The sequence below is a fragment of the Pleurodeles waltl genome, chromosome 1_2 (assembly GCF_031143425.1).
Source record: "Pleurodeles waltl isolate 20211129_DDA chromosome 1_2, aPleWal1.hap1.20221129, whole genome shotgun sequence".
Classification (NCBI taxonomy): Eukaryota; Metazoa; Chordata; class Amphibia; order Caudata; family Salamandridae; genus Pleurodeles; species Pleurodeles waltl.
The window spans coordinates 456,565,146-456,580,584 of record NC_090437.1 but is presented as its reverse complement, the minus strand read 5'-3'; positions in this window follow the sequence as shown (position 1 = coordinate 456,580,584).

The window sequence follows — 15,439 nt, the reverse complement described above, 5'->3', positions numbered from 1 at the left end:
ATCTTTTAAAGTTAGCGCCAACAGCGGTTTAGCCAATAAAGAGAAACTCGGAATCCACTGTCTACAATAAGAAGTAATGCCCAAAAAGGCACGTACCTCTCTTTGTGTGGATGGCACTGACATTTGTGCAATTGCCTGAATTCGTTCGGGGGTCAATCGTCGTCCCTCCTTTGACAAGAGATGACCCAAATAAGTCACCTCGCGACAGACATATTGTAATTTAGAAGGAGAAACCTTGTGATTCAGATCAAACAAATGACGCAACAGTGCAACGGTCACGTTTTTGCAAATCTCCTCTGAATCAGCTGCAACTAATAAGTCATCCATGTACTGAATGAGAGCGGCACCGGACGGTAAGGAAAAGGCATCAAGATGACATTTTAGAGCTTGACTGTAAATAGAGGGACTTTCACAATAACCTTGAGGTGCGCGTTTAAACCGGAAGCTTCGGCCTCCGAGGGAAAAACCAAAAATATCTCTACTCTCTTCGGCGATGGGAATACTAAAGAAAGCATTCTTTAGATCAATAACTGAAAACCAAGTCGCTGTAGAAGGTATCATCGTCAACAGAGCAGTGATATCTGGGACTACAGGAAACTGCGGTACGACAATCTTGTTTACCTCCCGAAGATCAATTACAAAACGATAAACAGGAGGCTGAGAAGGATCAGTGCGTTTAAGAACCGGAAGAACAGGACTGTTACATGTATTTCCTCTCGTTTCCTCAACCACACCCTTCTGAATCAAATCATGGACAATTTCCAGAAGTGCTTTCTCACCTTCAGTAGAGATTCTGTATTGCGGAATACGTGGCATTTCAGCATTGGGCTTAAGAGTAACAACATAAGGTGGGATCTCAAGACAACCAACGTCATTCGGACCCGTAGCCCAAAGCGTTTCGGGAAGAGAAAGCAATTCAGGTGGGAATTGATCTTTTGATAAGTACATTGGACTAGTCATTTTCTGTCCTAGAGTGAGGTATACACCAGAAGGTGAACAATATATCGTAGCATGCATTATTTTTAATAGATCTAAACCCAACAGATTTTCACCACAACCATTCGTCAGAAGAAGCGGAGCTTCTAAATCATAAGGGCCTATTGAAACAGGCAAAGGGCAAGAAACTGGATTGCGAACAGGGGCGCCAGAAAATCCTACAGATACATTCGTTAAGCCAGACAAAGGTGCGCCAGGGAGTTTAGAATGAATGATAGAGCTTCTCATGGCACCAGTATCTAAAAGAAATGGCTCTGAAACACCCATTGTAGTGACATTAACATAAGGTCCATTCTGATCCACTGGAATTGACGTAACCCCCTTACTTTGTCCATGGCTGTCCTATTCAAAATGAAGACTTTCATTCCCTCCTTCAATATACTGATCCTCACTGTAATACTGTGTAGACCTAACATTTTGCTGGTCAAAGTAATTTCCGGAATTTGGAGGAACAAAAGAACGCTGCTCTTGGGTTAACACACCTCGACCTCTACCTCTATTTGCTGACTGAGGACCACCACGACCTCGTGAAGCAGATGTTGCTCCATTACGCTGCAACAATGCCGGACAACTGTTCTTAAAATGACCTTCCTCCCTACAATAAGCACATTGATTGGGACCTAGCAAAGGTCTTGGAATGAATGGTTCAGGCTTTTGATACAACCTCTGAAACTGCGGAGGCTGTTGAAACTGAGGCTGAACATAACGAGGAGGATAAGCCTGTTGCAAGAGAACTTTAGTTTTTTATTCTTTCGTCTTTTTCTCTTGTTTTTCCCTTTCTTCTTTGTCTCTATTTTCATAATATTGTGCAGTAGCCAATATCTGGGCGGAAGAAGAAACTGCCCATGAACTCTCGGAGTCTTTTAGCTTGTGTGATAGTTCAGGAAGCAAGTTATATACGAACTTATCCACAAATAATCGCTGTCCCCCTTCTGTAGCCATATCTTGACCACTGTGATCAATGAATGTCTCCTCGAATCGGGTAAAGAAATCGGAAACACTTTCATCTTTCTTTTGTTTACATGCTGCTAGCTTATCCCAATTAACTCTCAAAGCAGGCATCATTGTTTTCATTAATGTAATAATCCTACCAGGGAGTTCTGAGATCAAAGCGTCGGGCTTTGCACCACCTACTTGACCTCTATCTGCGGCAATAATAGCGTTCCAATCGCCGCCTAATTCTTGAGCGTGATCCTCTCTACGAATTTTAGCCCATATTGTCTGTGGAACTACATTTCCCATCAACATGTCAATATCTGCTAGATTCATAGTACATGCATCAACTGTTTGCGACAACTCTTTATAGTAACCAGCAGGATTTTTGCGTGAATCTGGTAGTGACTGTTTAAGTGCTAAAACTTCAGACCTTTTCCAGGGGACATGTATCCATATGCGCTGAAAATGCGCAGGAATAGCTGGATTAGCACCTGCTGCTGCAACTTCTTCCTTCCATATTGGAGAAACCTCTCTCATGGGATAGTTTTTCAGTGCTGTCCTAACTGAAGGATCAGAATCAGAAAAAGTCTGTGAGAACAATAGGGATCTGAAAGAAATAAGTGTTCTGACAGCGTTTTCAACCTTAGGACCCACAATAAGTCCTTTGTCAAAGTCAGCCTGAACATCTAACAGATCCTGTGGGACCGAACCCAAATTCATATCCTCCCATTCTTTAGCGAGAGTATCGCACATAACTTTAAAAACATATCTCTGCGTAGGTGCATTCCATTGCAGAAAGGTGGACATAATATCAGACGTACTATATTGGGGACCCTTCTTGATCCATCTACAAGCAAGTGAGTCCAATTTTTCTCGCTCTTCGGAGTCTGGGAATTGACTACGAGACTGTCTTCGAGAAAAAGCTGGAGACACATTTAAAGCTTCAAAGAAAGGTGATAAGAGACCAGAGACAGTATCTGCAAATCGCTTACGCATAGATGGAGAATTTGACATAAGGATAGGGGACAAGGTATTAGGTGAATTAACTAAAGGAGCATTAGGAATTGCCAAAGGAGCAGAAGGCAAAGGAGTTAAAGGCAAAGCTGGCATAGGCAATACTTGAGGAGGCAAATGTGGAAAAGCTGGAGCAGGCGGAAGCACAACTGGCGGCTGAACAGGCTGTAACATCGGGGGTGCATTAGCACCTTGTACATAGGGCGGAGGCAATTTCAATAAGTGGGACATTAAGGAATCTTCCTCAAAATCTTTTCTCTTATCAAGGGAAGAGATAGGCAACGTCGGATAGCATTTATCTATTGCCATTCGATGCTGTCTGTCTGAAATTTCCATTGCATTATCTATTTCATCATCTTTGAATTGCTGAGCAGCCTGTATAATCGTCATTCCCTGTGTTTTCCTATCTCGTTTCGCTTGTTTAATTTCTCTCTGTTTGGCTTCCTTACGCCAAAGGCGAAAAGAGTCAAACATTGCCGGCCGGGCTTTTCTTTTAAATAACGTTGCTTCTAAATTATCTAGCACATCAGTTTCGAAACTACCATTTTCTGGCCATTTTAAAACACCATCTTTCTTTGTATATCGGGTCCATGTCTTATTAAAGGCAATAGGACCAACACCATGTTTAGAATAGAGCTCATATGTGGGAGTTCCAACCGAAGGAATCGGACAGGAGTCCTCAAGCTGGGAGTCCCTATTACAACCAAAGCAACAAAGTTTTCCAAACTTAGTCAGACCAGACATCTCACGATTTTTACTGGCTGTTCACAAACATCAAGGGGGTAAAACTTTCAGTTTACACAGCACAAATGCACTTACCCCTCGGCTTTGGCCACTGCAATGGCCAAATCTAAGGACCTAAGGACAAAACAAAGACCAAAATTTGTGGGCGCGACCCACCAAATACTTAACTAAGGATGTCTTCTTACACCAACAGAGGCCCGTCTATCGTCTCGCTTTACCATACATCATCAAAGAAAGGGCCAAGGCAGGGCGGCAGTCAGGGCAGCAGTCGTCAGTAGCCGTCAGGAAGGAGTAACCGCGCTGAAAAAGACCTTCGGACCACTTCGACATACAGGGGTCGCTTGACGTGGCTCGCGATTCCTCCAGAATTTTCTTGCGGGGTTCCTCACGACCTTCAGGCAGAACCGGTACCGCTGAAGCCGCCCCACGTTGGGCGCCAGTTGAAGAACCAGAACCTTATGGGCCTGGCGGCGCAGGGTACGCCTGAAATCTCCTTGGATTCACCTGCCGCAACTAACAGAGACACGGGACACTCTGTCAGGCGTAAAAGATCAGATTTTATTAGCTGCAGCTAGTACAGTTGTCCAAGAAGTACACAAGGTATGTTCTCAGGAGACTGCCACTTTACTTTGTGGCGCACAATCTTATATACCGTATAAAAACCATTTATTAACTACATACACTCCCAGAACACATAGAAAGGAGCCAGTAAGAATAATGCAAAGATAGAACAGAGCCAATAGAAATGTCGGAAAACAAGACAGCACCAATAGAAGGAATTGGAAAACAAAGTATCAAGTGACTTAAGGTTGCCTCCCCTCCAGCTGTGTTTGTCACCCCTCCCTTGAACTAATTCATTAACCGATCCACAACGAAGTTGCATGTGGTGCGATAAGTTTGTGTGCGTTTGGAGGACAGTTGTGAAATGAGAGAATACTAGCAAAGGACAGCGAAGGCCAGACGATAAGATAAGATCGGCGGAGAATAGTGTGAGCCTACAGATAGTTGAAACAAGGATTAGAAAACCAGACAGGGATTAGTGTACTCGGTCAGACCTTAATACCAGCCTTGTAAAGATAGAGGCAGAAGGCTGTTTTGAACACCATGTTGCAGAATAAGCAGAAAAGGCAGAATGGACTTCGTTCGCTGTGCTGCCTGAGTGAAGGCAACATAAAATGGCGGCGGGCCACAAAATGGCGGGTCGATACGATCGTATTAAAAATCGAATTTCCTCACTTCGCTTCCTCTCTTGAAGTCGGGCTGCGTCGTTCCGGCTCGGCTGTGCATCGATCCAGTGGGCCGTGCGTCGAAGTTCTGGTCGCTACGCTGGCGCTGCCTCCATCTTCTCATTGCGAAGTCGGGCTGCATCATTCCGGTTAGGCGTGTGATAAAATTTTCACTGCGTCGCAGGCTGTGCGTCATTTCTGGCAGGCTGTGCATTGAATTTCGCCGCACAAGGAGTCCTTGTAGAGATGAAGTCTTTTTGGTCCTGAGACTTCAGGGAACAGGACGCAAGCTCTATCCAAGCCCTTGGAGAGCACTTCTTCACCACAGCCAGACAGCAGCAAGGCAGCAGGGCAACAGCAAGGCAGCAGTCCTTTACAGAAAGCAGACAGGTGAGCCCTTTGGGCACCCAGGTAGTTCTTCTTGGCAGGATGCAGGTTCTGGTTCCAGTTTCTTCTCCAGGAAGTGTCTGAGTTGGTAGGGACAGAGGCCCTGTTTGAATACCCAAATGTGCCTCTAAAGTGGGGGAGGCTTCAAAGAGTGGCTTTAGAAGTGCACAAGGTCCCCTTTCAGTTCAATCCTGTCTGCCAGAGTCCCAGTAGGGGGTGTGACAGTCCTTTGTGTGAGGGCAGGCATGCATGTGTCAGGCCCTCCACCCTCCCATCCCAGGAAGACCCATTCAAAATGCAAATGTATGCAAGTGAGGCTGAGTATTCTGTGTTTGGGGTGTGTCTGATTGAATGCACAAGGAGCTGTCAACTAAACCCAGCCAGACGTGGACTGTAGGGCACAGAAAGATTTAAGTGAAGAGAAATGATCACTTTCTAAAAGTGGCATTTCTAAAATAGTAATATTAAATACAACTTCACCAGTCAGCAGGATTTTGGGTCACCATTCTGGCCATACTAAATATGACCTTCCTACTCCTTTCAGATCAGCAGCTACAACTCAAACAAAGTGTGAGGTCAGCCCCAATGTTAGCCTATGTTGGGAGCAGGCCTCACAGCAGTGTAAAAACGAATTTAGGAGTTTTACACTACCAGGACATGTAAACTACACAGGTACATGTCCTGCCTTTTGCCTACACAGCACGCTGCCCTTTGGGTTACCTAGAGCATACCTTAGGGGTGTCTTATATGTCGAAAAAGGGGAGTTTTAGGCTTGGCAAGTACTTTTAAATGTCATGTCGAATTGGCAGTGAAACTGCACATACAGGCCTTGCAATACCAGGCCTGAGACAAGGTTAAGGGGCTACTTAAGTGGGTGGCACACACAATCAGTGCATTTTTTACAAATCCAGTAATTGACCAGGTAATCCATGGCAGTCATGACCTTCCTTGAGAATCTGAATATGTAAGAAGTATGACAAGCAGAACAGTAACATATGTACAATTCTACAAGATTACTTTGAAAGTAAACCAGCATTTGCACATTAAAATTGTTTGTGTTCACTCAAAGGAAACATGAGAAATCCATTTCCTATTCCAACTTGAGGGGAGCGGCATAACAACATCCATACTTCCATTCCAGGACTGTGTCTCTGTGGCCCACATGATACCACTCACTGTTCTTCACAAGTTCCACACTTTTCCGAAGCAGCCTTTACCACGCAATATTTAGTATGCAGTGCCTCCTTTACCATGCATTCTTTAACAAGCACATTTTTACCATGCATGCATTTACCATGCATGGAAAGTTTATTTAAGATAAGTATAAATGACTGTGTTGGTGTGTGTGTGTATATATATATATATATATATATATATCTTCAAACAAGGATGGTCTAAAGGTTGCTGGGTGGTGCACTCCACTGCCGGTGCTCGTGACGGAGAGGACCAATCTCGAAAAATATAATTCACCAAAAGTATTCACTGCACTCCATGAAGTTCAATTAGTGCCTATTTATTGATGCCAAATTAACAACCACCAACGCGTTTCAACTCCCCAAGGAGTCTTTTTCACAGTGAATGAGTCCCTTTTCCCTTTTGCTATTTATACCCCATAGTGCCTCATTATTTACAATGCATTCTGGATAGTGTAGTTTTAAAATTAAAAGCATTTGTATAAATTTTCCAATTCCTAAATACAAATACTGGAAAATAACACAAGAACCAAATAATAATAACTTTAAAAAGTGCTTATAAAAAACCTAGACCAACATAATGTTATACTTGTTACGTGTATTCTCCTCTATTGTGCTATAATATTCAGTTACCACTTTATACCTTAATACTATTTATATTAGTCCCTGATCGATTTGCGTTGTTCTGTTGGACTGAAGAACTGCATGCAGATGACACACATTAGCCAATAACATCTATTCCATTGTTTCATATACATTTAAAGAGAGGCCTCACTCTAATGTTTTAGTATCTCTAACTACTGCATTCCTATATGTCGTTAATAACTCTAAGAGATTCAGTAAATTACTTAATAAATTCTACTGTTTCTATTTTATACAGACATATTTCAATTCTGTCCAGAATGCTGCCCATCACTATACGGCTTAAGATATTAGATACTTTATACACAATACTTTGGTGATGGTCTCCCCACATGAGTATCATTATTTATCATATATTTTCAGAATCACAGATGTACATGTAATTCTTCGTCCATGTTCAATCCATAAGGCATCTTTGTGCGTAGCTGAATAATAAATTTGCTCTCCATTTGTCTGAGCTTTCGAATTCTGTCCCCTCCTCTCTCATTTCTTTTCATTTGTGCCATACCTATAAATCGTAATGATCTCCAATCATTAGTATGTGAGTTCGCAAAGTGTTTTGCCATTGTGTAACTCATGTCTTTATTGGAAATGGCTCTAGTATGTTCTAAAATCCTTTTCTTCAATGGACAGATTGTACTGCCAATATATCTCAATCCACATTCACATTCAAGCATATAGACCACATATTGGCTGTCACATGTACTTCTTTGTAAAATACTTATAGCCTTTCCATTGTAATCCATGTAGGTCTTTGTGTTTACCGCAATTTGACACACTTTGCATTTATTACATTTGTAAAAGCCAGTTGTTTCATTATTCAGCCAATTCCTTGTAGTTGGTGCTTCATAATGGCTTTTTACCAATATGCCCTTTAATGAACGTGATTTCCTATATGATATTTGTGGAATTCCACCTATTCTTTTTGCCAGATCTCGATCACTCCTTAATATCTTCCAGTGTTTTCTAAATATTGATTTAATTTCCTTGCTTTCTTTACTATAAGTGAGAATTAGGCGAGGACAAGTTTCCTCCTTGTCACGTCCTCTTTTTGTACCTTTGTCTATCAGTATTTGCTGTCGAGACCTCTTCCTAGCCCTCTTCTCACTCAAATCAATATTAGTTCTTAAGTGCAGTGAATTCTTTTGGTGAATTATATATATATATATATATATATATATATATATATATATATATATATATATACACATTTAAGAGTTTACATTTTACATTTTTGACACGGATTTGCTACGACTTTCCTCAGGTGTAACTATGAATGAATGCGGGGGGCCCTTGTGCCCCCCCCCACAACCTCAGGAACCGCCACCTCTCAGGGAAAGTTAACAAAATTAAGGTAGGGTGGTGCACAGCCCCACTGTAGCAACCCGGGACTAATTCAATCATTGAAGCCAATAATGGCCCTGGGGACTGCCACCCCTCAGGATCGGCTCCTTCTATGTCCCAGGGTGCCTGCTGTTTGCTGTGACTTGACAGTAACTTTCACAGTTCCCGCGTAGTCAGAACAAACACACTTGTTCCAGAAAGCAAGAGCCGTTAAACAGCTCTTGCTTGCTGGAAACTGAGATTTCCACTGCAGCCTCCCCGGGACAAAATCAATCATTGAAGCCAATAATGGCCCTGGGGACTGCCACCCCTCAGGGCCGGCTCCTGCTATGTCCGGGGGTGCCTGCTGTTTGCTGTGACTTGACGTTAACTTTCACAGCTCCCACCAAGTCACAACATACACAATTGTTCCAGCAAGCGAGAGCTGTTAAACAGCTCTTGCTTGCTGAAAGCGGAGATTTCCACTGTTTCCCAAAACAGAGGAAATGATTGTCTATATCAGTAATGCTGGCTCCCACAGGAGGCAGAGAGCCAACCGGGACCATGGGGGCCCCCGGTGGTGACTGACATGGCTGGGCCCTTGGAGATGGAATCCCAGGGGGACCAAATTGTCGTAGACAGGAGGCCGTGTGGCCTGCCTCCGCCCAATTGGACATGAACCTAACGAGGTAGCACTTATCACCTAACCAGTAGAAAGTGCTCAGGTTGGGTAGATGTTTTGTGCAAAACTGTGGACTCTTGTTGGATAAACGAGCAGGTGAGCTTCCGTTCTGGCCATGATGCCCATTTCACAGAAATTAAACCTCAACAGGATCCACTTACAAATATAAACATAGCAGGTGCCCCAGTTGACGTTCCACTTCTGGAAAGGACAAATGATTCTAACTCCTGGGCTTGGTGAAGGCAAAGCAAGATTGCTTACGAGGAGTTTCCATACTGAAAATGATCTGAAATAATTTGTGTATGTAAATGCATCTTTCATTTATTGGAGCTCATTCAGACACTCTCACACCCTCCCTCATACCCACATGGACCCTCTCACACCCAGACAGACACTCTCATAGCCACTCTTGCACTCAGACACACCCTCCCACACATATTATCACACCCAGAGAGACAGGACTTGCAGCCACCTCCTGCTGCACATCCCCAAAGGCTATGCGCAGTGTTGGGTTGGATGGTTAGGAGGGTTGAATGCAGGGACTGGCCACAGGTCAGGCCTTGCGGCCAATCCGTGCACTTCACAGCCAAAGGCAGTTTGCACCGTTAATTGGATTAAGGTACCATAATGAAAATTACACTACGTTAACAAAAAACAGAAATTCACTGAAAAAAAACAAAGTTTACAGAGATGTTATAGTTAGGAAAAAGAATTTAAAAAACCCTTAGAAATGCACTTAAATTATCAAACGTTACAGGCAGAATATAGTTAGGTTCTGAATTTACTCACACTAAACCATAGAAATTCAGCAGTTATAGTTAGAGTTATTTCAAGTAATGATAACTCATGGCCTTAGGTAACTATGGGGGTTATTCTAACTTTGGAGGAGTGTTAATCCGTCCCAAAAGTGACGGTAAAGTGACAGATATACCACCAGCCGTATTACGAGTTCCATAGGATATAATGGACTCGTAATACGGCTGGTGGTAAATCCGTCACTTTTCCGTCACTTTTGGGACGGATTAACACCTCCTCCAAAGTTAGAATAACCCCCTATATCTCGAGCCCTAGCCATAGCCTGCTAATTACCCTAGACGTAACAGCACTCATGACAACTTTCATACCATCAATAGAAATATCAATGAAACATTAGAAGTCAAATTATTGAAGAAAAAACTGTTCATGGGACAGACGTGAGTTACAGTTGTAGTTATAGTGGAATACTTTGTTACAAACAGTAGCATGTCTGGTTATGGTTTTTGACTTGGTGACCAAAAGCTGTTTCTTGCTAGATGCCACTTTCTGTTTTTCTCTGTGAATCACTTAGGGCCATATGCAGCAAAGGTTTTTACCCATTCTGTGTCTATGAGAAAAAGTGTTCGTACATATGGCCCTTAATCACTATGCACTCTCTCATTTATTTTCAAACACATTTTAACTTCTTACTCTATACATATATATCTATTTACTTGGGAAAACGTAGGTTTTGCCATGAAAATGGTCAAAGTGTAAAATATTGTTCCACTTAACAACTTTATGTGTAAATATTGTAAGCCATTTTAAGAATTATATGACACTGTGTTGAGTATCTGGTATCCAGTTCCCTAGTGAATTTGAAATCCACTCTACCTTACATTTTAAACCAGGATACAAACACAGAAAACATGAGAGAAGGATCTTTTGACCACTTTTGATTCTCATGATAGTCAAAATCAAATTCTTTCTCAGATTTCACCATGAAATTGTTTGTACAAAGTTGTTTGTACACACTGTTGTTGATCATATCATATCATTCTGCCATACAAAAAATACTGTAAGAAAGAATAAAATACAGTAGTTGAAACAATTGCCTGAAATTAACTTCAGTCACCTTTGTGCAACTCATTAGGAAGAGCAATAGAGATACACAGGAAATTGACATCTGAGGTGCATAAAATAAGTTTGCCAGTTTTGCCCAGATAAGTTTGTTCTTGCTTCTGTGATAAGTCCTCAGTGTCTCAAACACATGAATACACTTCCTACAGTTAATTTCTACCAAAATAATCAGTGCATCTGCCAATCAATTGGTCAATTGATTTAATGCTGATTTTTTTTTTTTTAATAAGAGGGATCACCAAATTCTTAAACAGTATACAAATCCTTAGTCATTGAAGATATTCTTTCCAGAGATATGTTGTATTTGTTCCAATAATCCAACCCTATTAGCAAGCGTGTCTCAACACAGTTTGAAATATTCATTATTTACTCATTAGTTAGGTTTGTCTCCAAATGTAAATAAGTATTCAAATCATAAATGTGTTTATTGCTTTGTTGTTGCAGTAATTGGTATCCATGATGTCCAGGGCTCCACCATTAAAGTCTATATTCTATGTAATGTTTGGAATATTTACTTCTTTCTTTTTCTGTCTATCATTGTCTACTTTAAATGATTATTTCATTCTCTTTATCATATATTCTTATTGACTCAAAGTAACAAACTTAAAAAAGTATCAAGAATCTTTTTGCTATTGGAGCAACAAAATGAGATGGTCATTTATACTCCATGTGCTTTTCGTTTTCAGTAAATATTTCATACATGTCTGTCAAAAGAAATGTAATATTATATGTCATGAATTTCAGGAATGCTATTTCAATTGTATACAATTATTTTCATGGAGCTGTAGGATTCTTTTGGTTTGTTTTACATTCATTTAAAATAAGTGCATAAAACTTACAATAATATTTAGCATAAAAATATGTTTACTAAATTTTCCAAGTTTATTAAACTGTTTTATTTTTTCTTGTACTTTAACATATGGCGATCTCTAACCCTAATGTGAAGTCTCCTCATATTAAAGTATAAGAAAAAATAAAAACGTTTATTCAACTCAAAAAAATAGTAAGCATATATCATGTTGAATATTCAAATACAATAATTGCATCTATTCATTTTAAACGTAGAACAGAAGACAAATGTAACTGTACTATTAAATTGATTTTGAATTAATTTAAATAAATTAAAATAATATATTCCCACCTAAAGGTTAATTAAATTATTATGTAATACACATGATTAAAAGTAAGGTATGGCATTAATTAAAGGTAATTTAATTACATTTTCTTTAAAAAAATAATGTTGCAAGGTTGTTTCAATAGTTTTTAATTAAGCAATAGATATGTTTTATTTTCAGATATGTCTTCACGTTAAATTATATTTAGGTATATTTTTTTATTAGATTACATAATTAAATGTAATTTAATTTTGTATTAGTTCCTAAGGGTGTTTATTTTAAATTTCTACCTCCATTATTTTCCAAGGGAGGGATATACAGTACCAGTGGCTGGTGGGGTGTTGTGCTGGCCTTACTCCAGTTTTGGGCTGAAAATATTTACGACTGTTGTTTGTGATGTCTTTTTGACTGAAGTAACTTTAGATGAACAGTGCATGAATAGCAATGGTTTACTCTTTTGTAAGTGGGTGCACATTCCTCTGTAAACTCATCCCTGGCTTTCTCCAAATCACTCCTTCCTTCTCTCTAATCTCTACCCTTTTTGTCCTAAGAATTTCCCATTTTCCAGTCACTCACCTTTGTCCATAATAAGTTTACTGCTGAAGCAGATCCTTAAGTGCGCAGAGACTCCACAATTGGGTGGAGATCTCCACAAAGAAATTGAAAGGAGAGGAGGAAGTGCAACCTTTGAATGCAAGTTTGTGAATATTAGATTGTAGTACTTCAGTAGTACTATTGTAGTACTAGTAAAGGTACTACAAAATGCAGTTTGTGAGCAAGCCCCTAAGTGTGTAAATTGCACATCTATGGTCTGTGAATGGGATTATTCCATGAGGCCCTTAGTTCTGCCAATGTAAAATTGTTTTGAGGATTTAAATGACTTTTCTGGAATCCGTGTTGGGACTTCATAGCTCATTTTTGTTTGAGTCGGAAATATTATTAACACAAATTATTATTCTGAAGTAGAAGTGAAAGGTGTAATTTTGTCTACTATGGCAATAGCTTTTATTTGTGTCTTAACTAGGGCTTGCTAATTACATGCATTTTAAGCATCAACTGAATTTGACTCTTCCACTGTTGTGGTTTCAGTTTGTCTGGCACTATGTTGTAGTAGCTATATTTCCACCCAGTTGTAGGCTGTTAGACTTGGCATCCATGGCGTGATCTCCCCTAACTTTTGCCTCTGTTTCTCAGGTTGTTGATGTGTGTTGGACTCTGCTTTTGCTGTTTTTGATACTTTGGGCACTTTACCACTGCTATCCAGCATTGAAGTGCAAGTGCTCCGATATAGAATGTATGTGCAATTGGCTTTCCATGATTGGCAATTTTTGATTTACTACTAAGTCCCTAATACACTAGATTAGCACTAGAGGTGCCCAGGGCCTGTAAATCAAATACTATTAGTGGGCCTGCAGCACTGGTTGTGCCACCCACATAAGTAGCCCTGTAAACATGGCTCAGGCCTGCCACTGCAGTGTCTGTGTGTGGAGTTTTAAACTGCCAATTCGACTTGGTAAGTGTACCCTCTTCCCTGGCATAAACCATCCCTTTTTATACATGCAAGGTACACCTAAGGTAGGCCCTAGGTAGCCCCATGGGCAGGGTAGATTGTTAAAGGTGGGGCATGTACTGATGTGTTTTACATGACCTAATAGTGAAATACTACCAAATTCAGTTTTCACTGTTGCAAGGCCTATCTCTCTCATAAATTAACATGGGGGCTGCCTTTAAATATTATTAAAGTGCAGATTCCCTTTCGGAGCAGACAGAAATCTGGAGTTTAGGGTCTCTTGTGTGTTTGAAAATGCCACTTTTAGAAAGTAGACATTTTCTTGCTTAAACCATTCTGTGACTCTGCCTGTTTGTGGATTCCCTTTCTGGGTCAGTTTGACAGTTGGGCTGTATGCACCTCTCTCTAGACAGTGACACAAAGGGAGCTGGGGTGTAGCCTGCATATCCTGAAGAGCCATCTGTGCTGGGAGGGAGGGGGCGGAGTGGTCACTTACACCTGAAAGGGCTGTGCCTGCCCCCACACAATGCAGTCTCCAACTCCCTGGTGTGTGTCAGGGGCCTGGCCTGGGCAAGGCAGGAACCTGAAAACAACAGAGACTTCTCTGAAGTAGGCATACTTAAAAGGCAGAAAGGAGTATAAGAAGAGGACCCAAAACCCCTGAAAATTAGATCACTTCTGGAATCAAGCGGAACCTCTGCCAAGGAGAAGAGCTGAGGAGAAGTGCTGCCCCTGCCTGTCACTGTGCTTTGTTGGGCTATCCAGCAGGTGCTGCTTCTACCTATAAATGGGGACAAAGACGGGAATTTGTTGTGCATTCCTGCTTCAGAAGAATCTCCAAGGGCTTGAACTGAGCTTGCCTCCTGTTGTTGAAGTCTCAGGGCCATCAAAGACTTCCCCTGCCAGCACCCGGGCTCTCTGCTGAGACTCCTGCCCTGTCAAGTGGTGCCCTATACAGTTCCTGGGCCCTTGAAAAGTGAAGTTGGGAGACTAGAACTGAAACTCCACACACAGACTGTCGTGCGTAGAGATGTTCAACACCCCTTCTGTGTTGTGGCCGATAAACGATGCGCAGCTGGCTTTGCAGCTGAATCAACGATCCACCTGCATCGCGGCTGGAAGATCGACGCAACACGGCTGGAGAAACAACTGCAACACCTTCTAACAGAGGTTGATAATGACGCAAACCCCTTGCAGTGTGGTTTCCTTATACCGTGCGACCGGACTTTTCATGCATCATCCCTGGGCATCAAAGTGAAACCCGACTGCGCGGATCTGAGGAGTCCCATCTGTAAATCAATGCATTGCTCTCTTGCGAGGAAGAAAAGCAATGCATCGCCGACCCGACCGAAGAAGGAAATGACACCCCCCTCACTTGCGAGTAATGGATCAACTCATCACAACCCTTTTCTGATTCATGCTCACCCGTGCAGCTTATTTTTTACACTAACCAGATACTTTGCGTAACAAAAGCATTCTCACTGTTTTCTAAGGATTAAGGCTCATGTTCTTTTGAAAATTCATAACTTGGGTTGTGTATGTTGGATTTTTTTAAACCTGTGTTGTGTCATTTTGTAGTTTTTTCACTGAGTTACTGCGTATGTAGTTACAAATACTTTACACATTGCTTATGAAGTTAAGCCTGCCTGCTCATGCCAAGCTACCAAGGGGGGAGCAGGGGATAACTGAGGGTGTTTCTCCTTTACCCTGACTAGAGTGACAGTCCTTACTGGGACAGGGGCGTAACCTGACTGCCAACCAAAGACCCCATTTCTAACATGGACCTCATCAATCTT